General features: G+C 50.2%; 2 long non-coding RNA genes across 3 annotated transcripts; both read right to left on the bottom strand.

Annotated features, from left to right (window-relative positions):
• Window positions 1-235: 235 nt before the first annotated feature.
• Window positions 236-3,885, bottom strand: LOC311211721. 2 transcript variants are annotated; one of them, XR_014618638.1, is made up of 5 exons: window positions 2,741-3,885; window positions 2,572-2,621; window positions 2,404-2,472; window positions 2,085-2,317; window positions 236-1,168 (listed from the first exon to the last, which is right to left on the bottom strand). It is a non-coding gene; the product is annotated as an uncharacterized lncRNA (long non-coding RNA). The 2 variants fall into 2 exon arrangements; XR_014618639.1 differs by having other exon boundaries at window positions 2,085-2,178.
• Window positions 3,886-3,898: 13 nt separating this feature from the next.
• On the bottom strand, window positions 3,899-4,411 carry LOC311211720. The gene is made up of 3 exons (XR_014618637.1): window positions 4,350-4,411; window positions 4,124-4,189; window positions 3,899-4,035 (listed from the first exon to the last, which is right to left on the bottom strand). It is a non-coding gene; the product is annotated as an uncharacterized lncRNA (long non-coding RNA).
• Window positions 4,412-6,756: the final 2,345 nt, after the last annotated feature.

Below are 6,756 nucleotides of genomic sequence, written 5' to 3'. Positions count from 1 at the left end.
AATCATACCACACGAATATAATTTAGAATGATAAGCAAACAAACAAGTATTGTCTCTCATTGTGTTCCTCGTGAAGTGACTTGCAACACTTGGTTTTAAAACCTTACCCTTACACAAATACTTTCAACACAAAATACCTGGACATTTAAGAATAACACATACAATTATTAACACTCCAGTTAGTATCCCTTTTTCATTGCAAGGTAAACCTCTTATAAAAAGAATGCCTGAGAGAAGCAGTACAGCCGCCGCTGCTTCCATGGTTACATCAGACAGGCTGCAGGGTCCTGATGTCCGTCCCTCTGCTCTGTGCCGACTCGCCACACGGTGAGGGTCAGCTGCCGTTCGATTCCGCGGAACTCCGAGCGCAGCACTGCTCGTGGCGGTGACTGAGGGGGGGGGAGGCTCCCACTGCCCCGTAGCCCCCTGAGGCAGCGTTATCGTTCTCACTGAAGGCGGCAGTGGGCAATCCCCAGCTCCAACACTTCCCGGCAATCCCAGTCGCTCTGTAGCAGCAGTAGCGACTCTCTGCTCAGCCTGATGTATAACTAAGGCATTAGTGACTGCTCTCCAAGGCTTCAATAATTTTTTAGCAGCCTTATTTTCATTAATAACTTCATCAAACAATTTGTCCCCAAATTTACGCCACTCTGTTTGTTCAAAAACTGTATCAGGATTGATAAAACAACCCTGCATTACTCCATATGCTAATAATCCTGGTAAATCCTTTTTGCAGTCTATATCTGAAGTGATCCGCTTTTCTAAAAAGCATTCGAGCAAAGCATACGCCGCTTGTCTCTCCATACCTTTATATACGTCGGTTGCAGCCTTTGCAAAGACCTCGGCGGCGCTTCTCCGGCGGGACCCTTTATAGGCTCATCCCAGGTGCGGGGACTCCCTTCCACCTTCCGAGCTGTGGGTGCGGGGACTCCAAGTTTTCGTCCCTTTCACCTTTCAGACCTCGGCGACGCGTGACCGGCGGGATCCTCTCCCGGGTGCGGGGACTCCACGTCCCTTTCACCTTCCCGACGCGGGTGAGGGGATTCTTGTCCCTTCCACCTCCTGGGCTGCGTTGCAGGACCGGTTCCTCCCTTATTCTGTCCAACCGTGGCCCAGGATCACCGCCAGCAGTGTCCAAATCCCGTTCAGATCGGTCCCTGTTCGGGCGCTATTTGTTGTCGACAGAAGGAAGACACTGACGCTCAATATGAGTGAACAGTGAACTTCAACTTTAATGGATAGCTCGGTCGCCTTTTATCTAGTTCGAACATAATCAACTCATACATATTGCAAAAACTAAGCTCAGGATTGGCTAACACTTTCCTATCTTGTCAGTTAGTTCCTCCCTCTTTTAGCTACCGTCCCGCCTTAGGGACTTTCCCAACCACACAAGGGCATCGTGTCCTTGGGCCTGATTGGTTCTCAACCGGCTGCGCACGTGCCCAGGCTCATATGAGTTGAGTACGGTACCTCCCTAGCCCATGACCTCCTAACTGCTCAACATCCACGTGTCCTACCTCACTTAACCATTCCTCCACAACAATCCCCATGCTTTTGCTACAGCTTTGAATATTAAAAGGACAAAATGACCAAGCAAGTAGCTGATTTTTTTTTTTTTAATCTGGAATTAGCTCAAGCTTTTATTTACATAGAAAGAAAGTCTAGGAGCAGAACTGATTACATGCCAAAAAAGAATTCAATTCCATTCCACTCACAGGAAAAATCACTTACTTCAGTAAGCTGAGAACCAAAAGGCTATGCTGATGTGTTAAAACACATTACAGGACACTGGGTCCAGGCCCTCCGCTGCACCCACTTAAAATCCATCCCTACACTCACCAAGGTACAAACCCAACGCACACACAGACGCAGCATTTCAGCTTCAACACAGTTTTCGGAACTGGTAGAAAGGACACCTCATCCTCAGCAAGGTGTGCTCAGGCTACACAGGACAGGGCTTTGGGCACCTCTTTGCCTACCAAAGAAGACAGCCATCAGCACCTGCTTTGTTCAGATTCTAAAGACTAACATCACAGCCCACATTGCCTGGGACACCTGATAAACAGAAGAGAAAGCAGCCATACCGTTTTCAAGCCGTCCCTGCATGTGTTGCTCCTTGATGATCTGCAACCTCTTCTCAAATCCTCAACTGCTTCTGTGGAGAGCCTGCCATGGCACCTGCAAAGCAAGATGGATACCCTTCGCAGTCACCTTGTGCTACTTGGCAGTTCTGCTCCAATCCAGCTCACAAACAGCCTGCCCTTCTTGTGCTGCTCTTTAGAGTGCAGCTTAGCCCCTCTGAGCCTGTGCGACACACCTGTGAAACAAAAAGAAAAGCATAGGCCTAAGCAGCATCCAAAGCCACAGCACAGCTAGGACAGTTACTCTCATCTGCTCCCTTACCTCGGCCCCCTCACCTGCCCTCGAGGCAGATGCTTCCATCTGCTCTCTTAAGCCAGCTACAACACACCTCTGAAATATAAACAAGATTTTTACTGTATTTTGTGTAGTTAACTAACTGCAGTGACAACTGCACCCCTAAAGTACCTGCTACATCTGTTCATCGCTCACCTTGCTGAAAGCAGCTATGCTCAAGTCCCACGTTGTACACTGTGATGCAGCTTTAACAAATGAAAACAGTCACAATATAATCATTCAGCGGCCAGCGTTAGTACCCATCCCTCAACAACAGCAGGGACCCCATTTACAAATTATCGTTTCAAAACAGCAGCCCCATTACCTCAGCACCTCAGAAGTAGATCAAGCCTGTCACTGAGCTGCCTACCCAGTGCTGAACAGTTCCAGATGGAGCTCTTTCCTGTGACAGGTTCCAAAGGTTTACACTCTACTGGGGACAGAAAAGAAATAAGAATAAACATTTCAAAACCCCATATCTGTAACCTTTCAAGATTCGACAGACCTCCTCAAGCACACCGTTCAAGCACTTATGCGAGCAGCTGCTCACAAGCAGATATACTCTCCCACCTCCACATCTGCCAAACACCACAGAGATGACTGTGCCTGCTGCCCTTCAGTACGTGCCCAGAGGCAGACCGGATGCCTTTGCCAAAACAGTCCAGACAATGTATTAGTACACCCATGCACTGCCACGTTAGCTGTCATCACTAACTGCCAGGCAGGACAGCTCCAGACCAAACACATACACACACAGCCACGCCACAAACACTACAAAGCACACAACACAAGGCACAAGAAAAAGTGAGCCCCCATAGGGAAGCTCTATGGCAACAGCAAGTCAGAATAGGTGCTCTGCACCAGACCCAAGGAGAGACTCAAATGTCACGACACGCGACTGGAAGCAACTGCCAGAACTGGGATGATGGAGGCCTAAAAAGCCTGCCTTCAAGACAACAGACCAGAAGGATGGGGACTGAAAACCCCATAAGACGACGCTTAGGAATTCAATTCCCAACAAGAGCTCCTGATGCGGCCCAGATGACTTCTGCAAGAGTGAGGATGGAAACAGACGCCATCTCAAACCGAATATGATGCACAAGACCTGAAACAGACCTGCTCTTTAAGCAGTGACTGCAACACAAGAAGTGCTCAGATCAGAGTCATGATGACAAAACATGCATTGAGGCCCTTCAGCACCGCTACCAAGTCGCCTGTCTAGTCAGTCCAGTGTCAAAATCTAGGAGGATATCAAGACCCGAGAAGCACAGAACAGACATCGCAGAAGCAACACAAGACAGACAAACAGAAGGAAACTGTCCTGCCTGGCACGCGCACTCACTCTACAAAATAATCCCGCCTCTTCTATTAGCCTGGTGACCCAGCCACAAGCAGCCTGAACATGACCCAGCCTGAGCCACCCTCACCGTGGAACCAAGTCTAGTCAGCCAGCTGGCTCCATGCTGCTCTGACTCCCACCTCCCATTAGCCACCCCAGATATGCAAATACCAGGTGCCCCCCAACTTAGCTCTCAGGTTGCTGAATGGTAAAGTCCCTCCGCTTCAAGAAACGCGCAGGCACTGATTGTCATCTTAGTCAATTGCCAGGCTCATCATCAGCTGCAAAAACAGAGTACCAGCATTCACTAGGACGCCGGTCCCATTGCTCACCTTCTCCACAATGCTGACCACTACTGATGCAACATACGATTGTGCTCACGTGTTCCTCTCCGAGTCCAAGCTCCAACAGTGCAGCCAGCGTCATCCACACCACCTGGGAAAACAAAAGGACAAAATGACCACTCTTCTTGCAAGCACACACCTGCCACACTGCTCCTCTATCCCACACAGCCTCACCTCGGACCCTCACAGGGAAACACCTGAGCGTCTTCCCTTCGCTTCAGATAAGGGATGACCAGGCTGACAACACTCACCTTCCCTCAGAGCTTCGTGACATGAGGATTTCCCTTTCCTGTCCACGACTGCACAAAGCACCTGCAGACACAAGAGAAACACACACTCTGAGGCACCTCACAGCCACAGCGTACCTACTGCAATACCTCTCTCTTCCCAGCTCCTGTAGTTCAGCTGCTCACCAGCTCTAACTCAGATTCTTCACTCACAGCACCACAGCAAACTCTGCCCGGGCCACACAACACACACTACACAAGCTACAATGGCTAAGACACACAAACTGGAACATTCCTGCCCAACAATCAGTCGCATCGCACAGGAAGGCTGCCGCACACTCTGAGAAACCAAACCTACCAGTCCTGAGCAGCTCCCCACCTCCTCCTGCCAACCACGCTCATCACACACACTATTTGCCCCTCAAAAAATAAAAGCTTAGAATATACACACACACAAAAAAAAACACTATCTGAGATCCATAAATGCCAAAAAGACGTGCACGCACAGCAGCCCCTGCAGAGGTAATCACAGACATACCCTTTGCAGAGGAAAGAGCAGACTCTGATACAACCCTGCTCAGGCTCTTGGTAATGCTGCATCTACACTGCCAAGCCACATGTAGCATGAAATGAAGCTGGTTTTAGTCCTCTGGAAAATTACACAAGTAGGTTTATACATCTAGAGATTAAAATATAGCTCAAAAAAAGAAGAGCATCCCACCATCAAAAAAAAAAAAAAAAAGAGCCAGCAACCTCTACTAAGTATTCCTCTGTTAAGTGAATTCCAAGCACTTAGAAATCCAGAAATCCATAGACTCCAGCCTGCCTAGAGAATCCTGCAACTGACTGAAGGAAAACAAAACACTTACCCCAAAGAGCAGCCCAGGCAGAAGGAGCTCTCTGATGTCATGCCTGGGGCTCATATACCATTTGGCCCCGCCCAATATCCAAACCCTATCACCTGGAAAAGGGGAGGGACAAAGCACAAGGAAGTAGGAGCAGAGCAGGAGGAGCAGTAGCTGGTTTTTTTTGTTTGTTTTGTTTTGTTTGTTTATTTGTGTTTTTTTTTAAATCTGCTTTACCTGAACATCATGCAGAGAACAGACAAGAGACCTGGGGTGTTTCTAGAAGCAACAATCCCCATGCTTTTGCTACAGCTTTTAATATTGAAATAACAACACGACCAGTCAAGTAACTGGAACTTTTTCAAATGGAATTACGTCAAACACGTTCATTGTCACTTGCAAAAACAGAGAACCAGCAATCACTAGCATGCCAGAGTGTTGTCGATGGAAGGAAGACAGGGACACTCAATATGAGTGATATGATCAGCAAGCTTCGATTTATTGGATAGCTCAGACGCCTTTTATTCCTTAACATATAATTAGCTCATACATATTACAAAAGTTAAGCTCATGATTGGTCCCCCTACGTCCTTATCTTATCAGCTTCTTCCTCATCCTTTCGACCGAAATAACACAGTCGGTACTTTCCCAAACTGCAAACGAATATTGTGTCCTTGTGTCTGATTGGCTCAGACAAGTTGTGTGCAATGTTTGTCCAAATCGTGAAGATTCAGCTGTTTTATGTCTATGTGACCTATCTCAGTTAACCATCCCTCTACACCAGAGCTAATACCCACCTCCTGCACAACGCTCGCTACTACTAATGCAACATACAGTTGTGCAATACCTCTCTGTTCCCAACTCCTTTATCTCACCTGCTCAGTAGCTCCACCTGAGAAATGTGCCCGGGCGGCGCCGCGCCGAAATGTGCCCGGGCGGCGCCGCGCCGAAATGTGCCCGGGCGGCGCCGCGCCGAAATGTGCCCGGGCGGCGCCGCGCCGAAATGTGCCCGGGCGGCGCCGCGCCGAAATGTGCCCGGGCGGCGCCGCGCCGAAATGTGCCCGGGCGGCGCCGCGCCGAAATGTGCCCGGGCGGCGCCGCGCCGAAATGTGCCCGGGCGGCGCCGCGCCGAAATGTGCCCGGGCGGCGCCGCGCCGAAATGTGCCCGGGCGGCGCCGCGCCGAAATGTGCCCGGGCGGCGCCGCGCCGAAATGTGCCCGGGCGGCGCCGCGCCGAAATGTGCCCGGGCGGCGCCGCGCCGAAATGTGCCCGGGCGGCGCCGCGCCGAAATGTGCCCGGGCGGCGCCGCGCCGAAATGTGCCCGGGCGGCGCCGCGCCGAAATGTGCCCGGGCGGCGCCGCGCCGAAATGTGCCCGGGCGGCGCCGCGCCGAAATGTGCCCAAACAGACTTATTCTTCAGTGATGAAGAAGGTGACCCTGCTCACTCTCTAGGCACTACTGCACTTATGCGGTCAAGAAACCGTACCCCACGGTTTCCCAAAAACAACGTACCTGGCAACCCCTCATAAACATACCTCAAATATGTGAATTCCATGCACATAAAGCCTAGAAGGCTTTATGGTCTA

Source organism: Netta rufina, assembly GCF_964035555.1.
Source record: "Netta rufina genome assembly, chromosome: 7".
Taxonomy (NCBI): Eukaryota; Metazoa; Chordata; class Aves; order Anseriformes; family Anatidae; genus Netta; species Netta rufina.
The sequence above is the reverse complement of the archived record's forward strand: the minus strand, read 5'-3'. Positions and strand labels throughout refer to the sequence as shown.